Raw genomic sequence first — 26,914 nt, 5'->3', positions numbered from 1 at the left:
TAGAGCTAGAGCGAGAGAGAGAGAGAGAGCGCGTGTGAGTGTTCGCGCCCCGACTGGTCGCGTTGTTTTATGCAGGTTACCCCCACTTGAGATTCCTGAAGGAACCTCACCTCCACGCCGGGATGCACTGATTGGTTTTTCTCGAATATTACGATTTCTTAATCAGTGTCCTCTAAACGTTTTGTCACCACCCTCTCGTATCGTCCTACACGGGCCTTGTCTAGGAGAGGCGGGTGTCGCGTAGTTGCGTGGTCGGGAGGTCCCCTGGGGCCTGAGATATCATCCCAGCGACGGTTGGGACTAAACTTTCCCAAGACCCGTTAAAATTCTTAAGTTTTATGACGGGGTTGTTTTCCGGGCCTTTCGGGTCTACGACGCCTCGCGGTCATTAAAAAGACGGAAGACACTGCACAGATGATCGGCAGATGGAAAAAAGGTTTCCGTCTCTTTAGATGAACCTCGCTTGTCCGCGCCATAAACCTTCGCGAAAGCGGTCTACGGGAGGTCCTACGGAACGGAACAAGTTTATTACAAAAGATAAAAGGGAACATTTTCTATTATTCCAAACATGACTAGACATATAAGTCAACATAATAAAAAACAGAGAGAATGTGAATGTGATTGTTATTATTGGGTATGGGCCTTGAGAAATGAAAGAAAGTGAGGAGAGTTCGTCGGAGCGTGTGCAGTTTCAAATGTTATTCTTTTGATTAGAATACGTAATTTCTGTTCACAATTTCGTTACTGTGAAAAATCATAACTTGCGGTTCTTCTTGAAGTTCTTTCGTTTCTTCATTTACGTTTCTTCTTTCTTCCTCCTGAGAGCCTAATAAAAATTGTGTGACATGTATCGGGGTGCATCGTTCTCCTATAATCGTACTTATAATGTCTAGTTAATCATGTTCAAGCTTTCTCGTGTCTGATTGAATGGAATGAGCATTTTTATATAATAATCCTAATAGTAAGGAATTTAAAATTAGTTAATGACAGTGTAAGACGAGGCTTGAAGTTTATCACGGAATGTAATAGCTTATTATATATAACGAAAAATGAATATAATAAACAATTTATTTTATAAGTATTAGAAGATTATCGGTGACGTCATCCAGATGCTAGCAAATCAATCTGAATAAAAGCCGTATATTGACCAGTATGTAACATTTTATAAGATATTTCAATTAATTTTATTATAACGTATAATTTTAAATTAAGTCACGATAATATTATATACATGTAAGATTACATTTTCATTATAAAAAATATTTAGTACCGCCTCTAAAACAGTGGTACACATTTATATTAAAATTAACGTACATAATAGAAATTTCAAATCTTTGAACCCGATGCGACACGGGTTACCGTTATCCAGTCGCTTTGAAATTTTACGTACATTATTTTTTCACCCTCAGAAATCATTTTTGTTGTTACATAGCATATTATAAACCAAAAAAAATCAATCATAAAAAATGTTTACCTTGAATGAATATCTAATAAGAAAATACGTACAACTATAAAAATCCTCCACGGTATGATACTTCTTAAAACATTCCGGCAGAAGCTACTTTACCTTCCGCGCATTCTCACTTCGTTTCGCTTCGAATTTTATGTTTATGTATGAGCTTGGAGTCGAAGAGGTGTTTCAACTGATCTAGATTTTCCACGCATTTTGTAATCCGGTAATTCGACAATTTGTAAAATTGCTTCTGCTATATTTATACCGTAATCAACATAAGTCTCCCTTTTTCAACTGTGAATAGCTTTATGCATAATGTAGGTATTGAACAGAGCCATATCTGACATGCAAAAGAAAAGTTTTCGGTATCCTTCGATGACTTTTTTCATGATTCGGAAACAGGCAAACAACTGATCTTGATGATCAACTGCACCCATAACCTTGTTATATTCCAGGATACATTTAGGCTTCATTACTTTCTGTAATTCTTTGTTTGATTACTCGACCATCTCTGCAGTTTCGTGTTTCATTGATATCATATACACGTCGCGCTTGTCCTTCCACCTCACAGCTATCAAATTATTGCAACATCTTCATATACATTCGCCTTTCTTCAAAATATGCTTTTGATTGGCGTTTGGCATATTTTTCCTGTTCTTGATTTGGTGAAGAGTACCAGTTATCCAGAGACAAAGTATATTCCTTGTTTATTATAAATTTTGACAGCTCTATCACAACGTTCTCTAACGCACTATCATTTCGATCAATTTTGTACTGGCCAGTATATATTTTAAATCCGTGACAGAAACCGGTACTTGCCTCGTACAATTTGTAAATTTTTAATACAAATCAGGCTCTTTTGGTTGGATTGAATTGTTTGTACGCTAAACGCTCTTTATATTTCATTAAGGATTCGTCTATACTGACATATTCATTGGGTGTGTAAATTTCTTTAAATTTTTCATTCCAAAGGTTGATGATAGCTTTTATCTTTAGAAGTCGGTGATTACTATCAGCAGTTTCATTATCAGAGAAATGTAAAAATCTCGAAATTTGCCGAAATCTCTTAAAAGGCATCGTTTGTCTAAATATTGGCGTTTCTACTACAGCTCTTCTAGTTCAATACAGTTAAATATTTGATTTTTTTCACTTGACCCATCAAAATTCACAGTGCATAATGGGCCTTTATTTCATCTAAGATAACAGGATACCAAGTGTCGTCCACATGCCGTCTTTTCGCTCGTCGTGAATTGTCTGATGTGCGAAGCGATTTGTTTTCATGGTCAGCATTTCCCGAAACTTGTCATCAAATGTAATAAAAAATAGGTCTAACATTGTTGGATTCTCGCTTAAATTATTTAAAATAGACGCTTTTATTCCATGATGTTCAGAATACTTCCAAACTATTGATGTGTTTTTTACTTTCTGGCAAATCCATGATTGTCGTACCTTTCTCTTCACTACTTCCAACTATAATCATACGCCTTACACGCTTTGTGATTGGCGCAAACACGTTACTATCACTGGATTCGTTATCATTGCTTTTATCTAACACTTTTGTATTTTGCATTTTGTAGGGATTTCTTACATTTTAATAACTAAACTGCTTTGTAACAACAATTATAAGAATCGCGACTAACTCTCGTGGCATACTGATAGGAACTAACATTCATTTACTATCTGTTCGCGAGCCTGGTTCGTGATATTCATTTTTGATAAGCGATGGTAATATACAACGAATTTGTACAAGAAAACTGTTGTGAAAAAGACCAAGAATCTTTTTTCAGGTTTAACGTCGCATCGACCTTCATGTCATTAGCGACGGTTTATTGTCCTGTTTCTTGTTTTTATTTCCTGGTAGATGTTGGTTTCCTTTAGGAATTTTACGACGGGTAGTATCATGTATTTTTGTCTTGATATTTCGTATTTTCTGCATTCGAAAAGGATGTGGTTGGTCGACATAGTTTGGTTGCACGTGTTGCAAAAGGGTGGTTCTATTCGTTTGTGTATATGCGCGATGTTTCCAAATGGAATTAAGTTGAACGAAGTCGCTGGTTGTTTTTATGTACACTTTAATATTACAGTACAGCTATGGTCTTAGCGATGCGTTATTTGCGTTCTATCTGCGTTCTTAGAGTTCTAACAGTTCTGACTAACGTTCTAGGTGCCCTTCCGCTTGTCACCTCAGTTTTTTTGTTGATTGATGGATGGTAGGTTTTGGTGGAGGAAATGAAGCGTTTTTGATTGGAGATGGGTGTGTCGGAAGGAACTTGAAATGAGGAGTGGGAAACTGTTCGAAAGTTCGGGTTGTAATTTTTCCGTTTTGTGAAATATGGAATTTATGAGTCGTGTTGTCCGTTCGTCGGGTCGAAGGGTATTTTCGTTCGGATGCATTTTTTACTGTCGCAGGTATATTGCATAATTGCTCAAGGGATGGCTAGGGACGTTCGACCTTCGGTGTTGCCGTCGCAACAGTTTGATTATTATTTTTTTAATGTTATTGGAGCAGGGATCTTGAAATTTAAGTCGCTAATTTTATTGGGTTGATATGACTTCCTTCTGATGTTATAGATAGCGGTCTCTTATTCTCCTCTTTGTTTGTGTTGAATTCTTCTGTCTCTATTTCCATTGTATTTGTCCTGCCTTCTTGATATTCGACAATACGTTGACCGATATGAATATATCATTGATGATTGATACGTTAATGCGGGGGGAGGGGATTTATATTTAGATCGGTTTGGGAACCGTTTTCGTTCGTGTTTGTATTGTTAGGACATTGCTTATAGCTTCATTGATTACAATTGAAGCAGATCTGTTTCTCTGAAGTGGTGAATATTCAGAGACTTGTTATAAACAAGTTCGTAGACTTGTCTTCTTCTGAAACTTAATATGTGTGCAAAATCTGGGTCTGTGATTACTGCTTTCAAGTACAGTGACTCGCATTAATATTCGGACACGATATTATTAGAAAAATTATTACTCTCTTTTATTATTTATGATAGTATTATTGAATCAATAGCTTTCTCATATAATAAAGCACTTCTTATAGTAAGTAAAAACATAAATTTTGTTTACTTATTGCGCATATTCTTTTGTATACTAAGCAAATCTGTTTGTCAGTAGAGGCAAAAATTCTGTGTAGGGTATCGTCAAAATTAATTAAGAATGTGCTTGGAAATTTGTTCAGGAGGTCGATATCGACGTATACTTGACGTCTGAAGCTGCACAAATTCAGGGTCAGATGTCTTTGCTCTCAGGTCGGTTATTCTAGAGCAGAGTTTGATGTTATTGGTTCTAAATGCATTTTCAATTACTGAATTTGGGATGATCGATGCTACATTTGACAGCTCGATACGTTGGGTCGGCGATATCATAGGACGGATTTCAATATTTGTGTTCCTGATGGTAATTGATTTGAATTTTGCTGTTATGTTGCTGACAGTTTCTTTGTTATCTAGGTATGTGCATACCCTACCGTTTGAAATTCTCGATATGTATTTGATAGATCTGGGGCCTATTATCTTTCCTATGGCTAATGCATAGTCCCTGACGGTAATACCATCTACAGCATGCAGTATTATGGCTTGGTCCTTGGTTGGGGCGTATTCTCGTTTGGCATTTTCGTAGGAGGTGACTGATATAGTGTTTTGTTGTTGGCTCGGTTTCTTGGACTATTAGGCAGTTGGGAAGGATTCCTGTAGTCAGGATCTCATCCCAGATCTGGTCGCTCTACATTTGTATCATGATACTGTAGGAAATGAATTGGCAAATTTATTATTCTGAGTCGAAGTTTTAAATTGTTTATTTCACAAAGGCTCGGCTCGAATAAACATCGTAATGTATTAAACAATCTTCTTATCGATCGCATCCCACAGCTAACACGATTCATTCTACAGTTCGGCCAATCCTGAACTATAGAGTAACCATCCATGGTCACCAAAGAATCCCAACTTTATTTCCAAGAGTTAGATCTTAAAAAATATACAATTCATATTACACAAAACGTAAATAAGAAATATTAAAAATAAGTCTTACGAAATGCAACAAATACCCATACATTCACATACAAACTTAAACTTATTCACAATGCGGTATCGTTTCAGTTTTCGAACAATCTGACACAATGTTTCATTTCAAACTCTGTCAAATTTCGAATCACTTCTTCAGATCTTGTCGATCTACAAGCAAACAGTCTAAAGAATTTGGTAAATCCATCCACTACTGCCAAAACATATTTAAAACCTTTTCCACACTTCTCCGTAATAATCCACATGAATTGTCTGAAATGGTAGGTCACCTTTAGGTAAACTATGCAAGAACCTCTCCTCTACCACTAATTAGCTAAAATTCAATACATTTCAAACAATTGTTAACATATTGTTTAATCTTTTGTCGCATTTGCGGAAACCAGTATATTTGTCTTATGTCATCGATGACTTTGTCAATACCTACATGCCCCAAATTGTCATGAGCCTAATAATTTATATATATTTATATATTATTTAATTTATATATATTTATATATATTTATATAATTGTCATTAGCCTAATAATATTATTTTATAAACACGCGGGTACGTAAAATAACAATTTATCATTATTAATTTTTCTATTTTCCTATAAACTAACCGTCCCTTAATTCATAATGTTTTTCCTCGCTTGTTTCCAATCTGTTTCTTAATCCACGAATCGTATGGTCTTGATATTATTTAATTGACAATGTCTCTTCTAAAGTATTAGGTTCCAATACTGCGTCAAGATATCTTAGCATCGAACGTCCCGCTGAAATGTCGGGTCGCACATTGTTGCTTTTAATCCTGAGCTCCTTAAAACGGTGGTACACGCAAACGTTCTTGAGTAATATCCTATCACTAAGCTTGTTCGACCACGGACCGTAAGTCCACAATGTTGAATCCTTCGGTGATGATGGATCGTGCACGTGATTTCTTCTGCATCCCTGCCTCGATGATGAAATGCTTTCTGACAATGAATATGGGTTTGAGATTTTTCGGGCATTTCTTGCATAATCTTCATTTCGTCGACTCCTGCGTTGCGCATCATTTTTGTTCCTACAGCTTGTTTACTTCTGAAAAAGTACAAACATGTAAAATATATAAACATGTGCTAGAAAAGAACTATGTATTGCGTAGCAGTTTTTAAAAAATGCGGATCTATCAGGGACGGTGGTGGATTGTTGTTATACTAATTGACCGCGAACTAATTCGTAGCACACGATCCATTTTTGTATTCGATTGGATTTCACACCTCGTACCCAATTCATAATCGATTCGATTTCATCAAAATTCAATTCATGGCCGATATAGGTGTATTCTATTATTATCACTTTTCTTTTACTCATTATATCATTACCAAGTGTATTCAGAGTTAATAGTACATATATTTATTAAAAGGACAACCAATAGTAGTAGTAGTAGTAATAGTTGTAATCTAAAATTGTTGAAAAAGTAACTGTAGTCTCGGACAAAAATTAATTTATAGTTTACTTGGGACTGAAGTTCGAAATTATCAGATTTCATTGCGCTGGTGTCTTAAGCGCGCACAGGCGGTAATATAAACTGTAACTTATAAATACACAGCGCGATACACACATTATCGCCGGTGGTCGCTCAGTCGTTCGTGCATAACGTACATATATCTTCTTTAAAATAAAAATTATAATAAAAGTTTTAGTAAAACTTTGTACAGTTTACTTTGTACGTTGTACAGTTTATTTGATAAATAATCCAAGCCATAATCCCAATAAAAATAAATAATTAAATAATGAATTTTTAAAAACAAAGTTACAATTTTCTTCCTCTGTCATAATTCTTCGTCATCCTTATTATACAATAAATAATCATCTTTTCAAAAAATTTGTGTCTCCTCCTCTAACATAACCCTGCTTCATCCCTTCCATGTGTTATTCATTTCTGTTCGGGGCTGGAACTATCCCAGAATGGGAGACTGTTAGTCGGAATGGTTGAACCTAAATAAACGATTAAATACATGTAAACACGTCGAGTCTTTATTACAGAATCGCAGACGCGATCAACAAATAAATGGTTTTAAGTATACTTGATGAGAAAAATTCTCGGTCTACGTGGATGGCACAAGGTGGAAAAAAACAATTGGTCCCAAATGGTAGTCGCTACTTTAGCATAAACGAAGTACATATAGGGGAGGGGGAGGATACTGGCCTAATTATTGGCACACGTGTATTGTGCTGTGATCAGCGAATTATGCTGAATCGCGACGTCGCTATTGTCACGAGGAAATTATCCGCGTATATTTTTAAAAATAAAAATACCGCACTTAAATAGGAACTTCGATTTAATTTATAAGACGGTTTTATTCAGTAATTTACGTATATTAGCCGTGGCGTAATAGTACAGAGCTGATAAGTAAGGTAAGGAATGTATTATGCTTGATTACCAATGAACGACTGTTTTATTACTCTTTTATACCTTTTGTTATTGTGGCGTACGTGATCGAATGCATGTATAATTATAACGGCGTATATGGTAGCGCAGGTCAAAGGGATCGGATGTCCGAAAGATAGGCTGATCGAATGCGTCTCAGGTGGTCTCGCCTGGCACTCTACCCGAACGAATTTTCCTGCGTCATGAACCGAATTCCCGAATATCATGCATTATGTCGGGTGTTCTGCCTAGGAGCCTGTAAAATCCCGGAGTTGGCCTCATTTTCCAGCTTAACCACCGGTCAAAACGGGGACAACGTCAAAGCATTTTTGTTTCATATTTAAAGTGCCTTATCATTTCGTCCACACAAAATTTCACTTTTTTGCATAAATAACAAATGAATCGAACGATTTATTTCATTTCTTCATGTATTACGTCAAAAATACTACCATATTGTGACGTGTATTCATTTTCCATGTATATGAACAAATAGGTGTTCATGCTCAGAAATATTGAGGTTCCTTATCATTTTGTCCGCCAGAGTATTTGTAGGATTGGGATGGGCGTATTCGAAGTATAACTTTAATGACGAAATAATTTAATAAAAATGTAAAAATGTAAAGATATGAAAATGGTACAATGGTCATGTGTACATTCACGATCGAAACTGATACATATCTGCGGTGTCTCCGCGATCTTCTTTTATTTCTTCCTGGACACGTTCCTGGAATGCTGGAGAATGATCGCGACGTTCTGTTTCTTTCGGTTCAATATTTCGGAAGCTCTCGATCCTCCGGGATGCTTCGTTGCAGCATCGGTATCGCCGGTCTCGTTAGCCAATATCAGCCGATTACGATGCATCTGAAACAATAGTGTAAGAATGCCCGTAAGGATGCCAAATGAAAGGTAACGTAACGACCTTTGAGGTTCATTTATACAAACGTCACCGCGGGTACATCGTAAAACTCACACCAACAGATCAGTACGGTCCACAGACATGGCCTCACCGTAAGACGGCCGGGCTGACGGAAAAGTGTTGTTTTGAACTACATCTGACCGTTACCAGACCGGATGACGAGGTCCTAACCTCGCTATTAAACTAAAAGAAGAATGGATTCTACTCAGCTACATCGGAAGCTAGGCTAATCCTCACGACTTGTTTTTATAGTTGTTGACAATCGACGACTATAATTCCGTATCGGTACACGGCTGGCGACGTTTTCATCAGCGAAGTTTGCTGTACACGTGAAAATAGTAAAAGAATAAAGTCATTTCCAGGCTTATAAACATCAGGGAAGATATTTCTCACCTAATCCATGACATCTGAAAGCAGACAGTTCGAATGGATATTTGATCGCCGACCGTGTGTCGCTGCAAGGCATTCCTGTTTCTTATAAGTTTCTTGATAAACTATTTTTCGCTTGTAGACATTTAAATTACAGACAGGCTGTGGATATTATTTCTCACAAACCAGGTATGTATTGTGAAAGGGATGACTGATATGCTATTTTTGAATGTATTACTTTACGAATGGAATGGAGCCGTTCTTCATTGAATAAGAATTTCATTGGCAGAAGTTGACGTTCCCATTACGACAGTTCTAAGTACTAAGTATTTTTTTACAATAGCAGTTAATGGTTGCTGTATCATATGATTCTAGATAACTCATATTTAACAGACAGTTATTTTTATATTTTTAGGTCAATAACTCGCAGGGTACCTTATCACTTTAACAGCTATCCTAACAGCTACCTGCGATGAATGCTCAGTCAAGTGTTTCAGTGCATTGTATAATAATTGAATGTAGAGCTCGAAATGTCGACTAAAAAGTCGCTTATATGTTAAGTGGCCACGACATTTTGAAGTCGGAAACGATTGTCCTCGTTACTGCAACATGGCTACTTTGGGGTACTGCCGATCTTACGATAATTTCTTGTGTTTATTCTCAATTGATCTAATATATTCAAGATATAACAGAATGCTTCAGGAAACATAGTGTCACAGAACGAAAACCATTTTATTTGACTAGTTCCCTTCACCTGTAATTTTCACAACCGAATCAAAAGTTTAACATCCTAAGATTTATGAAATGCGGAAACTAACTTCTTAAATTTCTAATAATGGTTTGATGTCATTTTACCCTATGAATCAGGTTGCAAATAAAGACGAAAAAGATACAAAAATCATGCTTTCCAAAACAAAAGAATAAACTATTATATCTATAAAACTCGACAAAATTACAGAAAAATGATAAATAATCCACTGCCTAGATATATTTGCGTCTTGTTTTAAGTTTTCATATCTTTTTTTATGTGTGCGTTGTGATTACAGAGCCCTCTTATGACAAACTGCGTATTGCATTTAACGTTAATTTCTTGGTCTGTGAAATGTGTGGACACTGCACGTAATTTTCTTTCCTTTTTTAAAATAATATTGCAAGTACTGAAACATGTATAATAAGTTATGATACCTAAAGCTCATACAATTTTCGAAGTTTAGTATTTACCTAGAACTGATTGCATCAAATTAGATCTAACTAGATCAGTGCACAGAAATCGACACACGGTAACTAGATGAGTGATCAGAAATTGGCACATGGTAATTAGAAAAGGCTCAGTTACTGACACATAGTAATTAACTTTTCATTTTTTAAGAGCGCAGCGAAAACTGATTTTTATATTAGATTTTGTTAATTATTTTGTGTTCTTTATATATTTTGGTTATCATAAAATTTGTATTTATATTATATAATAGACATCAATGTTAGAGGTGTGCGAGTACGGATCAGGACGGGATCTTGAAACTTTCGGGTTTTCCGAAAATGTTTAGGACTTCTTAAAATACTGGGAGCGCGTCTTTTTTTTAATACGGTCCTAGTTAAAGATTTTTTATTTCCATTGTTGCAGTTTATTTTGCAAAATTTTATATTTTTTAACAAACCAGAAAAGTAAGATATGTATAGTTTGATTTAAAATCCTCTACGTATGACAGTATGTAATAGAGCTTGGTTCTCTCGATTGCAACGATATTTCCAATTGTTGAAAACATCTTTTCGCTAGTCAATTTTGTACTAGGTACGGCGATGTGTCGTTTTGTAATAATTGGTAGCATAGGAAATCGAATGTTTTCAGGAATCTTGAATATTGTCGTCCCGATCTCGTCCCGACCCGATACACATCTTCTCATCCCGTTCCAAGCATCGGGTTTCGGGAAATCCCGAGTTCACGCACACCTCTAATCAACATATATTTTAAATATTTTAGGAATTGCGATATGGGTTAAAAAAACCATTTAATTTGTCGAAAACTTAGGACGACACTTTAATGAACACAGTAAATAACCCACTTACCTTAGTAAATAAATATAGAAAAGAAAGAATATTGCACCGAGTGGCAGACCAAAAAAATTAACAGTACAAAAACATGAAATTCTTAGGATTATTAAAAAGAAGCCAGATATAAGTGCGTCTGAGATTGTATCAAAAGTTCAGGAACGAAATAAAAATCAAATGCATACAAGAACGATTCAAATTACATTGGGCAGGATTTAAAAGCAAAATTGTGAGGAAGCAACCGTACATCAGTGAAGTGAATAAAACAAAGAGAGTGGAATTTGCGAAGCAAATCTCTCTCTGAGTCGGACAATTAGTGTTTATAGACGAAATAAAATGGGTAAACACTTGAATTTTGACATATGAAAAGAAAATTAGCAAAAAAGTGCGGGTTAATTAGGAATGGGAATGACATACTATTTTTAATGGGATAACGATTCGAAACTTGCGGCTGATATGGTACGTCAATGACTTTTATGTAATACTATATGACTCCTATCGAGATCCATCCATGTAAATCAGGGATTGAAATTATCGAGCATGCAGCATTGTTAGTAGGCGTAGCCTCGCGCTACACTTGCGTCTACTTGAACATACTCGAACGACAGTGCTCGACAAGACATTCTGCAAGTCAGACGTTTGTTTCATGTCACCACACTTCTATATATGTATTTGTTGTTTGTAAGGAATTTATATGTTACGACCAACCTATTCACGAAATGCCTACGCAAGGAGTGAGGACAAGCGACGCATGTGCGAGAGTCCCGCACAGCGACGTGGCGCGTCTAGCGGGTGAAAAAGTTATAATGTTCAAAATTATTAATGTTATTAATGTTTCAAAATTATAACGTAATCGTATAGCTTTGGAAGTTGAGTTGAGAAAGTTGAGGAACCAACCTACAGTGGATTTTCCTTAGATGGAAAAGTACTTGAGCGATTTATGGAATGCTTTTTAGAAATTGCGGTCTTTCGCGGACAATTCATCAAATCCTTATCGGTTAAGGATAAGGATCTGGCGAACATTTGAATTTCTCAAGGAATTATAATTACAAAGTAATTCAATTACAATGTAATTCGAAATTGAGATCGCCATTTAATTAAAATACAAGGTGATTTGTAATTCAATAGGAGTATAATTACAAAATACTAAGTATTTCAATTACATTAATTACGAATTACAATGTACTTAATAAATAAATTAAAATATTATTAATAACTACGACGTAATTATTATTTATTAGACACGGTGTACTGCATGAATAATAAATACTTAACAATTAAATGATAATTAATAAGTAACAATTGAAATCGTATTCGTAATTAATAAACAAATGTTATTATTTCAAATAATTTGTTTATATCTATATAAATAATAAGTAATTATTTTTCTCTTTCATTTAAACTTTCAAACGACAAATAATTATACATACATATATATTATATTGTATTTCAATTACACTCGTGATTAAAATAATTCGTAATTGAATCAACATTCTAAATACATTCGAGAGGCCAATCATTCCCACGTTATCGCGACTGTGAACACTCTCCACTCATACAGGATTGTATACGCCTATCTTGAAATGTGATTGGTTTCTTGAAAATTCGTTCAATTCCTTCTTGAGTGGTACCACTTATTACGTTTGCATAGGTCATTTTGCTTAGAACACGTAATTTTTGTTTGCATAAGTGCATGGTAGTTCTAGGTAGTTTTTCACTTACTACTGAGGGGGGTTGGGGGCTCCCCTTGACATGCCGAAAAAATTCAAAGTCGAACGAGTCACATGGATCGTAATCTAATCCGGGCTTGAATATGGGACAACAGGTACAAAATACATAATGCAAAGATGAAACATCCTTCTTTTTGTTTATTTTTAAATAAAATTTGCATAAATGTGTTTGTAAGATTTTTCTGATTAAAGTAAGAACAAACATAGTATGTATAAATCGGCTCATCTCAATACTAATTTTTTACCTTAAATTACAAAAACAAAAATGTTTATGTTGTCGTTTTATTGGTTGGAATAAAAAAAATTAAGTAAATATTAATATGAAAAGTATATTTATGTTTTTTATAAAATTTGTAATTTTAGAAGATATAATCTTACAAAAATTATATTGTATTTGATCTTAATTTATAATCACAAAAACCTCACAATTACAGTGGGAAAAATCTTACAATTACCGTTAAGAAAAAATAAGAAATAAAAAAGTGTCGTATTACATAATAATTATATCCATCCTTTATTTGCTGTCTACTTTTGCGTTTGTCGAAGTTGTATTAATATTTTTATTAATAATAAGGTAAAATAACTGGAAAATGATTAAATTAATCGATTAATCATAAACACGTCATTCGGTGCAAACCGAGCCGCATTAGAGAGCAGACGAAAAATACGTCGACGTAGTATACAGTGATTAAACCTAAAAATTTTTAACTTCTTAACAACAGATTGCTAACCTCAAAAAATATGTAATTAAATATAATTACTTAAAACAGTTTCAAAGTTTTGTTCACACTTACCAACTGATGAACGATGGCATTTTTAAATTTTGAGAAAGATTTGATCCATTTTGTATAACAGGCCATATGTTAGAGAATTTTTTCAGATTTTTCGATCGTAAAATGTGATCACAAAAAAATAGAGAACGAAAAAACAAAACGGAAAGTTGCAAATTTTTCGGAAATGACAAATCTTGTCTTCGCCATTTTAATTCTATCGGAGGATATTGCTGAAAGCAGCAATCTCTGATGTTGTCAGCAATCTTTGCCAGATTTTTTGTGGGGGTGAAACAATGTTATAAAAAATAAAAACCAAACTTTCGATTATTTAACTAGGAACACGAAATTCAAGATATGAAACTATGATATGCGTGATATACAAAATCTTCGTTATGATTACAACGTCGTTGGTTGATGGAGCGAGCGAGATACGAGTCTTTTGAACGTTGTACGAGCGCTGATGAGGCTAATTTTGTTCATAAGTATTGCTCTTTCTCAATTTTTTTCAAAATTGAGTTCTTAATGTTTTAAATATATTTCGGATAAAGATATAGGCAAAAGTAATTTTTGAGCATTTTATATTCCATCGTTTACCCGAATGTATATACTTTTTATTACAGTTTTATCTTACATTCTTTATATTAAATAGATACATGTGACCCCCATTAATATTCGGACACGATATTATTAGAAAAATTATTGCTCCCTTTTATTGTTTATGGTAGTATTATTGAATCGTTTCCTCATATAATGAAGCACTTCTTAAAGTAAGTAGAAAAATAAATTTTGTTTATTTATTGCACATGTTCTTTTGTATAATAAGCGATAAACAAGATTGTGACAGAATTTAACGTCGCAAAAATATTCGGACACAACATCTTAGATGCCAGAGTAAAATATTGTATTACATTGACGACGCCGCTAACACATATTGTTTATAAATAAATAAAAATTCGTTGTAAGAACTCGGTACCACAGAAATTATTGGTGATATCAGACGCTTTACTTGTGAAAATGGAATGAAAAGGAAGAAATACGTCTTTTGAAATCCGACAATTGGTTATTTATCACAAGGGAATGGGATCTTTTAACAATAAAGCAGAATTAATGGAAACAATCACGAAAATATGATCAGAAATTCCGACTGAATTTATGCCACACAGATGCAATGCAGTCCTCAAATCCAAGGGTTATCCAACATCTTATTAGACTGTTATGTGAAAACTACAGTCAATGATACATCGCTGTTTTTCATTAAAAGTGATTATATAACTTAAGCGGCGTATGTTTCTGTGCATTCATAGGTACCGAACAATTCTATCAGAAGCTTATACTATTTCTTTCGTCCTTTCCTAATTCGATGGCATCTCGATGTTGCGGGCCATCCTTGTCCTGCTCGCCTCTAGCGTACACATGTTCGTATCTATTGTCTCGAGTCGTCTGTAAGTCATTCCTCTGACGGCTTGATTCTTATCGTCGGAGACCCTAAACGAGAAAGCCACTTGAAGGTGCCATAAAATAGTATTCCCTGCAATTGCTGTCAAGGACGGAAGGACTGTCCTGAAACTATACTTATCGTAAACGAGAATTTCGAAGCATTGCACAGCATATGGTGTATCTCGACGTATTTCGTTTCTTTTTTATGAAACCATTTCTAAATAAACCATAGACCTTTCCTAATATATTAAAGAATTTTGTCAGCTTCTTCTTTGAAGAAAATTGTGGTTCAAAATAATGAGGAAGAAAAATAATTGATATGTTTCTTTTTCGCAGGAATAGAGAAAAGACTGTTCCTCAATACATAATCTATTGCAATCAGTGTTTTAAATTTTTCAGATTTTCTGGTAGGGTTTGATCGTATATTTATTAGTCTACTTGGACTAAATGATATTAACGAAACTAAGGGAATCGTGAAAATAATATAAAATTTCGAGTTACTGCAGTAGCTGTGTCTGTGTGTGCAATGTAATTTAAGTTATAATTTTTTCCATAATTTAAATATTTAATCTTTTTAACTTACTTCTAATAAACGAATTTTATTATGTCTGATGGTGCATTATTTTTTTATACAATATTAATCGATCTCGTAGTAATATGACTGAACTTTTGGATCGATTAAATATATGTACTACTCGATTAAAAACATCTAGCATTTAACATTTTCAACTATTTCATCATAAATACTGTACGATATTTTTGCAGTATAATTTATGCTGAAATTCATTTGCATCTTGTAATTGCGAAACAAATGACAACCTAGCAGAGTTGTACATTATTTAGATAATAAATTATAGAAACGTTACGAACAAAAGATACTTCTTCATCTTTATGCAATATTGGAGGGTCCTAATAAAATAAGTATCTTTATTCGACGTGTTTGAAATAAATAATTTTATTAGTCGATAATTTGTCCGACAAATAAAAATGTCACTTAATTATCAACACGTAACTACATTGTTCCAGAATAAAAACAAATCAATATTCATAGAATCGTTTTTCAAATAAAGATAGGAAAGTGTCGAATATGTGGATGCTTGGTCTCAAGTCTCCGATTATATGCTTCCTAGTTTTCATTTCGGGATAATACAGTATCTAACAAAAAGATAGCATACTTTAAAACTAATGTAATTTTTATTTATGTAACATTACAACTAAAATACTGTTTCTATATAAATTTGCAAAATACCACTATAAACATAGTCAAATGAAATAAAATTGCATTTCGCAAGTGTAAACAATTTTATTTGAAAAAAGAGAATTTTTATGGAAATACAGTCGGACAAAATGTTAGCACACTTAACTAAAAGTTATGTATGTCAATAAATCAAGGAATAATATTGAGTGCCTAATGTTTTGTGGCTCCATCTTTCCACATTTATTAACAGTCGTCATTATCTACGAAGTTTCTTTATTAGTTTTTTGCTCTAATTGCTTCTTATTTGCATAATGCATGGTTATGACTTTCGCAACAATTTTCAACGATGTGACCTTGCTGATCAATCTACGAGAAAAAAATTCGCGGCATCACCCTGTTGAAAAATATGTACAGGATATTCCTGAAACTATCTACAAGCGGGCACCGGGTTATTCTTCATAAAAAAGAAATAAAAATGATATAGAGTGACTTCTTTTTTCTTTAGGATTTCGTTTTCGAGAAAACCAAGTTTTAAACCTTGCTTTGTACATACGCTTGTCCGGCTATAAGCGATGTACATCGCTTAGCAAATTTTCAATCTCGATTTTCTCGAAAACTAAATCCTAAACAAAAAAATATTATTCTACACTTTTTTCATGTTTTTTTTATTCGGAATTACATGGTGCCGCAACATAATTCTTAGTGAAATATGGCATCATTTTTTTCTAAGTAAAATTGTTTAAACTGGCGTAACGTAATTTTATTTCATTTGTGTATGTTCATAACAGTAATTTAAAAATCTGTATAGTATTAGAATCTTGGTTATTACCTTAAATAAATCTAAATTACGTTAATTTTAAAGTGTACTATCTATATTCGTCCGGCACTGTAGCCCGTTGAGTTTCTTCTTCTTTGAGCTTCTTCACATGTCGCGAAGTAAAGATATTTTTCTACCAGAAAGTATCAGTGCATGTTCCGGCCGAATCGCGGACCGCGGGTCAACGCACGTTCGACTTTCGATGTACGCCGTCTCGCCGTTTTTGTCGAATAAAAGGCGAGGCGGCGAGACAATAACACGATCGACGTGCGTTGGCCCGACCGTCAAACGCTCGCCTCGGCCTAATTGTATACGCGGCGTTTTTGCCTTAGGAGGCAATGACCGGCCTTCGACACCTGACGATGCGTCTCCTTGAGCATCGTCCAGGTGTCTATATATACTGCCGCAAATGTGATAACAGGGATTCTCCGAGATATCGTGAATAGTCAAGTTTAATTTAGCGCCCCTTGCGCCTATATGAAGCTGTGCTTCAATTTCATAGTTCTTTCGAAGCCGTGCTTCAAATCATACGTCGAACGGAGCCGTGCTCCAAAGATTGTAAACCAAAGGACTGTGGAGTCCGAATCAATAAATCGTGTATCGTCTCCTCACGAATTCCGGCGCTTTAATTTTGTGCCGTGCGCAACAGTGCACATTTCATTTTACATCCATTTCCAATACATACATTTTTTATTCAAAGCGTATTTATTCGTGGCGTTGAATATAATTTTCATCTTTTATCTTTATCTTCATACGAAGGCTACGAATAGATTTACGGATAACTTTTGCCAGAATTTTGAAGATTCAAACTTTTACAATCTTGAATATACCTTCATAAAGCAGGGATTGAAAACAATTATGACATCAGTTTCAGTTCTGGAAAGAATTATGGAGAATCCAAAAATTCTCATCAAACAGTTTCCATTGTTTAATGATGGAAATAAACAAAAATCAATACCGCGTATCCAATTAAATAATGATATTTTATTCGAAGTATGCACACGTGCTATTTTATGTCCTTTATATCCGTTTATGTAACTGCGACAAGCTGACTAGAACGCGCTGTTTGACCGATCAACTGAAACAAAAATCTCAACGCACACAAAATAACTGCCGAGGAGCGGCGATGTCTCTGGACGCCAAGGAGAACTGTGATAGTTGAATGCCGACATTTAAAACCGATATTATGTATATAGGTCCATAACTGTTAATTTTCAGTTCTCTATGATAGCCAGATAGGATTAGTGTGTCACTTACTGTGCCCATTAAAGTGGCGTCCGAAGTTTTCGATAAATTATATGGCTTTCTTTATCTATGGTGTACTTCGTAAAAAACATTTAAAATATATATTGATGTCTTTTACATAAATACGAATTTTATTATAATTGAAATATATAGGGAACACAAAATATTTAACAAAATATAAATAGTAGTTTTCGATCGAGTTACTGTGCCTTGTAAGAATGAAAAGTTTACTACTGCGTGCTATTTACTGAGCCTTTTCTAGTTATCATCTGCACACTCATCTAATTACTATGTGTCAATCTCTGTGCACTGATCTATTCACTGTAAAGAGTGCTAGGTAAATACTAAACTTCGAAAATTTTATGAGCTTTGGGTATCATAATTTATTACACATGTTCAGTACAATCACGTATAGCGTATACACATTTCACGGACAAAAAAAGTAATCTTAAATGTAACACGTAGTTTGCTATAAGAGGGCTCAGTCTAGACTGTTTTTCTGCAATTTGGTAGAGTTTCTTGAATATAATAATTTATTTTTTTGTTTTGGAAAGCATGATTTTTGTATTTTTTTATCTTTATTTGCAAAGTGATTCGTAAGTTTTTTAACAAAATCAGGAAAGAAGGAAATTCTGCGGCTGGAAGAAAAACACTGCATGTCACATATTTTCACTTTCGAGATGTTTGTCCTTTAAAGTTCTGGCCACCAATTCCTTTCTTGGTTTTCCATTTATTGAGCTCATCGTATTTGCATAAACTGAAATTTCTTGAAATTGTAACATGTTGTGGTATTCTCTACAGTCACTGAATTATGCCGCGAGATCTAGGACGCTCGGAGCGTGGGCTGAGTCGAATGGTGGCGGCCCTGAGCAACGGCGGGTGCGCGTAGGGTTTGTGCGTCGTGCCGAGCCGTGAGTCTGGGGAGTGGGGAATGCCTCGCTTCTGGCTGAGGAAGCGATTTGCCGAGAACGAGGATCATTGTCGCGTAGACCGTAGCATTGGGTGTTTGGAAGAAATAATTGTAACTCTGATAATTCGAGCCGAGATTAATTCATACGGAATGAAGGAAGATAGCCGCTAAAGACCATAGGGCAGCAGGCGAAATAATAAAGGACAGTGCTGGCAACAACTGGCAGCGACCGTTCTAAAGATATGTCAAGACTAGTGACCGGCCGGGAGCCGCATTCGTAACTGGGAATTTCTGATCGGTTTTTCGGTAAGTCTCATTATCAGTAAGAATTTCTTCATTTACATTTCGATGGCTCGGACACCTTCTCTCGGCTGGCCTAATTATTCGCCAGTGCGAATTATTACACGCACATGCGTTACGCATATGGCGTCTCGAGGAAGCTTGCGAAACTGGAAGCACTTGTTTTCCACGTGGGAAATCGGTTCTTGCGGATATATGGCGTCGCGGCCATATATACCATTTTAGGTAGAATATCACTGTGACACGATCTTAGGGACTATTTGCGACCGTCTCGAATATTTTATAGCGACTCCTATTAATATTCGGACTACTTTTAAAACGCCATAACTTGCTTAGAACTGGACTGAACAACTTGAATTTTGTTATTGTTTAGAATGATTAAAGAAAATAATATATGACGAAATATATATAACGAAGATTTAAGAAATGCATTTCGTACATCTCGGTAATTTATATGCATGTTGAAAATTTCAGCGGAATCAGTTGACTTTGGTATAAGCGGTAAACAATTAAAGATCGCAAAAATCGCAGTTTTGTCCTGATTTTTAATATTTCTGTCCAATAATTGTGAGAAAGTTGCTGTTTTAAAATTTGTTTAATGCTCGTAACTATGACCTTGCGTTAACTGATTTCGATGAAATTTTCGGCATGCATGTAACTTATCGAGATCTACTATACGTATTTTTTTTAATTTTCGTTATAGACTTAGAAAAGTTAAAAAACGAGAGTTTTTTAGTTTGTAACTGGTAGGTTTATTTTAAGTGCTCACCTTTTCCCACCTCTTTATACACTGCGTTCCACTCTCTTTTCTTACGATGTTTCTCATATATTTTCTTTGCAATATGTAAGCTTATTTTCTAATAAAATGTCGCTTTATGGGCATGTCTTGTATTTATTTCTTTATTTCTAGATATCTGAAACTGTTTCTTAAATTGTTTAACGTAAGTATTGTATAACATACTGTGTAGCGTACCTGATTATACATTCACTTCAGGTTGATCCTCTATAACTTGAGATATTATTTTATTGTCGTTAAGAATATGAAATCCTTTATCATTTCCATATTTTTAATCACATTTTCTATATCGCACTCTACGCAGTGCGAAATGCACCTTGCGACATTATACATATAACTTTGTGATTACGGTTTGTTCGCTATCTGATCTTTCATGCAAAGATGAATTACTTTCACCCACTTTTAGAAGCTGTTATTCATTTTTATTCCTCTATTCATGTTTGCTGCATCATCTTCTTTGCATTTTAATATGTTATCTTTATAATTTTTTTATGATATATACAGTAAATCTACCAATGTTATATTTACGAGACAAGGAATTAATTGTTTCTGAAGCGTCTATTAATTTCAAATTTTTCTTCAATACAAAGCACCACTCTTTTTCTCTTTTCGTTTGATTTGTGTGAAGACGTAATGAGAATATAGTTTCTGGACGAATCACATAGATACAAGTAACTGAATTAAATCATTACTTATCTTACATTCTATGCAGGAAGACTATGCTAGAATTTCTAACTAAGAAACAAAAACAGTGTTTTGTATAATGGGTATGTCGCGTAGACTGGAGTTGGATAAGAGGAGCATCGTTCCTGACATCCAATTGTTGGTAACGGGTTACTATGTTGGATAAACATAGTCCAGATAAACGGTGTTTTACTAGTTCTTGTACTAGTTCTTCTATCATTAGTATTTATTTAAGATCGATGTCGTTTTTAAATCTCTATTTTATACGATTTTATGATTTGTTTATAGTATGTTTTTTTTTGTTGCAACTTGAATGTCCGAATTATATATAATATATATTATATATTATCAAATATTTCAAGATTTAATGAAAAGTATTTATTTAATATAATGTTTTACAAGTACTGTATAAATAAGGATTCGGACCTTATTTAAGGTCCTATGCATATAAACTGTGAATCGTTTAATAGAGTTCGATGATGTACCTGCGCTGATGTCTGTTTTTGAGTTGAAGTAAATTACCTCTCAGATGTTACACCAACAGAACTTTTATGATTTTCATTATTTTTATCGGTTTCTTTGCTTTTGTTACATGCTCCACTGCCATTAGCTTTATCTGTTTTTTCTGCTTCTTCTTCAACGCTACTACTATTGTCAATAACTATTATCTTGTCATTATTAAAGGGTTTTACCGGTCTATTAGCGAATAATGTTTGCATCTATAAAATAGCATGCGATTATTCAATCTGTCAAATGTAATAGTATATTATCATTTTTAAATGAGTTTGTTTGCAAGTATACATATACTTCTGTCTTTTCTTTTTGTGCTTCCTCCTTTCTCTTATCACAATAATTTTTAATTTCTTTCCTGATATTTCCAATATCTGCAGTTGTTCCACTAGTTTCCAAACATGGCACAAGTTCTTTTATTTCACGGCTATATGTAAAGAATTAATAGTAACAATACAATCGAGCTTATAATGGCAAATCAATATTTTGAAATATTACATTGTATATGCTTTACCTGTGTAGGTTATTAAAAGCGTTAGTCTTATTTTTGTTAACAAATTTACCTAATGCTTTATTTAGATCATTCACTGTTAGTATTGTTCATAGGTTTTTATTTTCATCCAAACTGAAGTGTCTTTTTAGTTTTGCTTGTATATGGTTTCCACAAAACCTTAATTCTCCTAATTAAAAAACCAAACAAATTTTACCTTCGAGCACCTTGTAGAATATCGCAATCTTTGTTTACCTCAGTATAGCCCATAATGTCAGCCGTATCCTGGAGTTAATCACTAATACCGTCAAAATCAAACGACGATCGCTTCGTACCGGAACTTCTTGTTTTACAGAATATTTGATAATATTTATTTGACAGCACACACTTAAAAAAGTCACGAAGATAATTATATGTATGTATTCGTGTCTGTGTATGTACAACGATGTTGTTGTGATCTAAAGTATTTATTTAAATATAATGTTTTACTATATAAACAAGGATTCGGACCTGAACAAACTAATTTGGATCGTTGGTTTCCAAACAATTCTTTGCAAATATTATCTTTCATTTCTTTTTTAATTTATACTTTTTTAATTATAATCCTATTCTACTGTTATTATTATTATCATTATGTATATGTATTTTTAAGACTATTATATTCTTACAATAAGTGGTCTAATTTCCTCCCTATCCGCCTATCTTATCCGTTATGTTTTTGTCCGTGATTACTTATCCAACCCTTTTTCTCGACACTGTTTCCTCTGGTTCGGTTTGGATTTCTTGGTTTTTGGTCTTTTCGACCCTGGTCTGGGTAGCTCTTCCCGTGCATGTTTTTCTTTATCCCGATTTGAAATTTTTAGAAAAATACATCTTCCTGTCATGGTTATGTTAAATATGTTATGTTAAATTATGTTCAATTAAATAATCTTAGCAGATCTCCGTTTGCGTAAATGCCTCAGTGAACATTCTGGTAATAAATGTTGGTTGTTCAAACTACTACGTTCAATTGGCTCTAACTATTTATGACGATGATTTATGGATTATATGTGTTTTTCTTTTTATATATGTGTGTGTGTTGCTGTTAACGGTCATGAGTGACCACACTGAGTGACCACATCAATGGCCTTGCAAATTTTTAATTGCTGTAATGTCTCTAGTTACATTTCGAAATATATATTCTTCGATGCATTCTCGGCATCGACTAGCGTTTGATGTTTCCAGGATTACAGAACCATATCCTTCACAATGACAGTCTGCCTCACTTATGTGGTTTCCTGCGATGGTATGCCAGCAGCCTTCAGGAAATAATTCTCTTTCTTCTGCTGCCACTCGAGACCAACATTTTTCACACAATTTGTATTTTTCAGCTTCAAACACGAGTTGCATTTTCCTTATACATTGGCATATTAAGAGATCCTCGTGCACCTCTGGATAACACTGTCCGACACGATTTTTGGGTTCCTATAGCCACTATGAAATTCTTGTATAGCTTCACTCCCTGAACAAGAATCCGGAAACCGAATTCCTCCATCACCCTCAGTTTTTTAAATAAACGAACTTTTGTAAAAACCCAAAATTTTCGACAAAAATGAGGTATTGCATGGAAAGTACAAACGTTAGAAAGTTCTAATTGGTGTTAAAAGATAAAGGAGAGCTTCCCGAATATAGTGGCATGCAATTTATTAATTGTTTCTTCGTTAAATATATATTTAAATATTTATTTAATTATATGGCGTAGAAGCCAAAATTATACTAGTGTTAGAATACTTTCGTTACCAACTCCAAATACTCTGGTGTGATTTTTTGTGTGAAATATATCACAGTTTGGTGATTGTTATCCACAGAAATATGTAAAAAAGAAACAGAACATTGAAGTACTAAAAAAAATTCAAATATTATTTACGAAAAGTGGGTGCCCCATTGGATCCCTCCATCGGTGTTGATTACCCATAGCCTCGGCCCTGTCGGACAGAGAGAAGCGAGCAGCGAAGCACATGGCGGCAAAATATCGTGTACATGTTGCCGACGAACATTTTCTCGATCTACTCAAAGTGTACATCGTTCCGACACTTCTATCGGGCGGTTTCTTCTTCAGAAATGTCTACAGAATCCGATCCTGGGTAGAGTTTTCGTGCTGAACAAAGAGCTTTTCGTAAAAATACAAAAATATTGTGCAGAAACTGCGCACGTCGACACTTTTTTAAACTTTGACATTAATTTATCGCTGTTTAGGACCAGAAACAATTAATAAATTGCATGCCACTATATTCGGGAAGCTCTCCTTTATCTTTTAACACCAATTAGAACTTTCTAACGTTTGTACTTTCCATGCAATACCTCATTTTTGTCGAAAATTTTGGGTTTTTACAAAAGTTCGTTTATTTAAAAAACTGAGGATGATGGAGCAATTCGGTTTTCGGATTCTTGTTCAGGGAGTGAAGCTCTACAAGAATTTCATAGTGACTATAGGAACCCAGAAAAAAAGTTTGATTTTGTCGGGCAGTGTAATCAGCGGGATTTACTTCATCCTGAAAGTGATTCCAATTTTTAATTTGTGTCGGACGAACTATCGAAGACGAAGGAGTGTTTTAATTTATTCTGATGTTTCGCGATTAGGTGTCCGGTCGCATCTGTTTTTAAGATTGCATTATTTATATCCGACATCTACTATCTCGTATGGCCCGATGTAACGTGGATCGAATTTACTTGTTTCAGATTCTTTTTACACATGGACGTATTACTCCACCATAAGCTATGTCGGATTAGCTCACTTATCGTAATATAGCTTGTTACGTAATCAAATAAGATCCAAAAGTCGGCCTATTCTTTTCTGAGGGGAACGCACTACTGGCTGTTTCGTGGTTTTCCCGAAGATTAATTCGTAGGGTGTGAAATTCGTAGCTTCGTGAACGGAGGTATTTATATGAAATCATGGCAAATGGTAAGTAGAGGTCCCATTCTTCATATGACTCGATGTGTTGTTTTAGATATTCTGTTAATACAATATATGGCTCCTTTTTAACGATCCATCTCGGCAACATGTAGCATTAGTTTCCCAAGAAACTAATGCTTACATCTATCAAAATGGATTTTGCTGTCCCACGTATTGCAATGAAATGACTCGCGGACGCGTCAGCTATTATCATGGCTTTAATATCTGATAAAGCAACTGCTAACCAATACTTTTTTAAATTGTCTCGCATAGTTAAAATGTAGCGATTTCCATTGATTGTTTTTGGAAGTAGTCCAAATGTGTCGATGGCAAGTTCGTCAAAAGGTTCCAGAGATATTGATATTTTTCTTTTAACCCTTTCGGTACGGAGGACCTGGCCGCGGTTATACATTCGTGGAACGAGGAAGTTTTCCGCGAGAGTGGTTGCACTGTCCGACAGCGTAAGTCGCGAAAACATGTTTTGCGGCATTCATAGAAATCTCGAGCGTGATTGACACTAAACTTTTCATTCGGACCGCGACATCGGTGACTGACGCGGAATTTAACGTGTTTGAAAAACATTTCTAAAATGTTTATACTGCTTTGTCGTAACTTAAACCAATCCTCGGCAGAAAACCGATTTCGACGGAATCTTATCTCGCGGGTCAGACGTAAGGACAGACAAAACAGGCATGGCGCTTAACGTTTTAAAATCATATCTTTTTCTTTACAGTACATTAATTAAAGTAAATGACATTGATATAAATAATATGGCCCAATATCACAAAATTAAAATAAAGAACAAAACTAATAGTGTAACATAATAAATAATAAAACTAATAGTGAAATATAATCAACGACAAAATTAATAGTGTAACTTGGTGTGATAGTTTTCGAAACAAGGGGAAACGCGCAAGCCCACATTACATTGTTCGCACTGATACTTGGATTCACGTCTCACACCACCGACTGATATATCGAAGGAAAATGTCCCCCTGTGAGCCTTGTGGGATAATTACTTCTTGACTTGCTGCACCGATGATATTCATGATTCTTGTGTGTTATTTTTCTAATATTTCCTTAATCAACTGAAGGTGAAATTTCGCCATTGAGATTTGTTTTTTTGTGGTGTGCTTATATAGGCAGTATGCGTTCCACACGCAAATGTCGATCAAGTGGAAAAAGAGAGTATTTGCGATACCACTTTAAACTTTTGCGAGTTGCATCGATAGTAATTATCACCATATCTGATTTATCGATTGTACCCATTGAAGAGTTATAATCTATTACGCATTTGGGCTTTAGAATAATTTCATTTTTTCTTGACTTCTTAGGTACTTCTGCAAATTCTGCAGTATGGATAGTGTGAAAAGCATATCAAATTTCTTTCTATCAAACCATTTCATTGCAAACAGATTTTCAGATGAGCGGAACACTGCCTCTTCTTTTTTCAATTTATCAGTTATTTTAAGCATCTCTTTCCGTCTTCTTTGCACAGTGCCACAAGCGTTCGTACTTTTTTCGTGGAGTAGGTTGAACAATATGGGACTGGAAAACCAGTTGTCCAGATAAATAGTATGGCCTTTGTTTAGAAAAGGTTGCAAAAGCGACATTACAATGTTCCCTGGCTTTCCAATATATTGATATTCGGTAGTTACAGTAGCACTAGCCCCACAATAAATGATTATATCTTGGATATAATCCGTCTTGCAGTCACAAAGTAGGAATGATTTTATATCAAACCTACTCCTTTTCGAGGGAATATATTGTTTAAACGAGAGACGGCCTTTGTAGAGGAGTAGACTTTCGTCTATACATAACCGCTGGTATGGCTGAAATGCATTGATAAAAAGATGTTCGTAGCATTTCCACTACTTCATTTATTT

General features: G+C 34.7%; 1 long non-coding RNA gene across 1 annotated transcript; it reads left to right on the top strand.

Annotated features, from left to right (window-relative positions):
- Nucleotides 1-19,401: 19,401 nt before the first annotated feature.
- LOC143260923 (uncharacterized) lies at nt 19,402-26,533 on the top strand. The gene is made up of 2 exons (XR_013035195.1): nt 19,402-19,619; nt 24,812-26,533. It is a non-coding gene; the product is annotated as an uncharacterized LOC143260923 (long non-coding RNA).
- Nucleotides 26,534-26,914: the final 381 nt, after the last annotated feature.

The sequence above is a fragment of the Megalopta genalis genome, unplaced genomic scaffold, assembly GCF_051020955.1.
Source record: "Megalopta genalis isolate 19385.01 unplaced genomic scaffold, iyMegGena1_principal scaffold0025, whole genome shotgun sequence".
Classification (NCBI taxonomy): Eukaryota; Metazoa; Arthropoda; class Insecta; order Hymenoptera; family Halictidae; genus Megalopta; species Megalopta genalis.
Note: the sequence above shows the minus strand (reverse complement) of the source record. Positions and strands in the feature narration are given on the sequence as shown.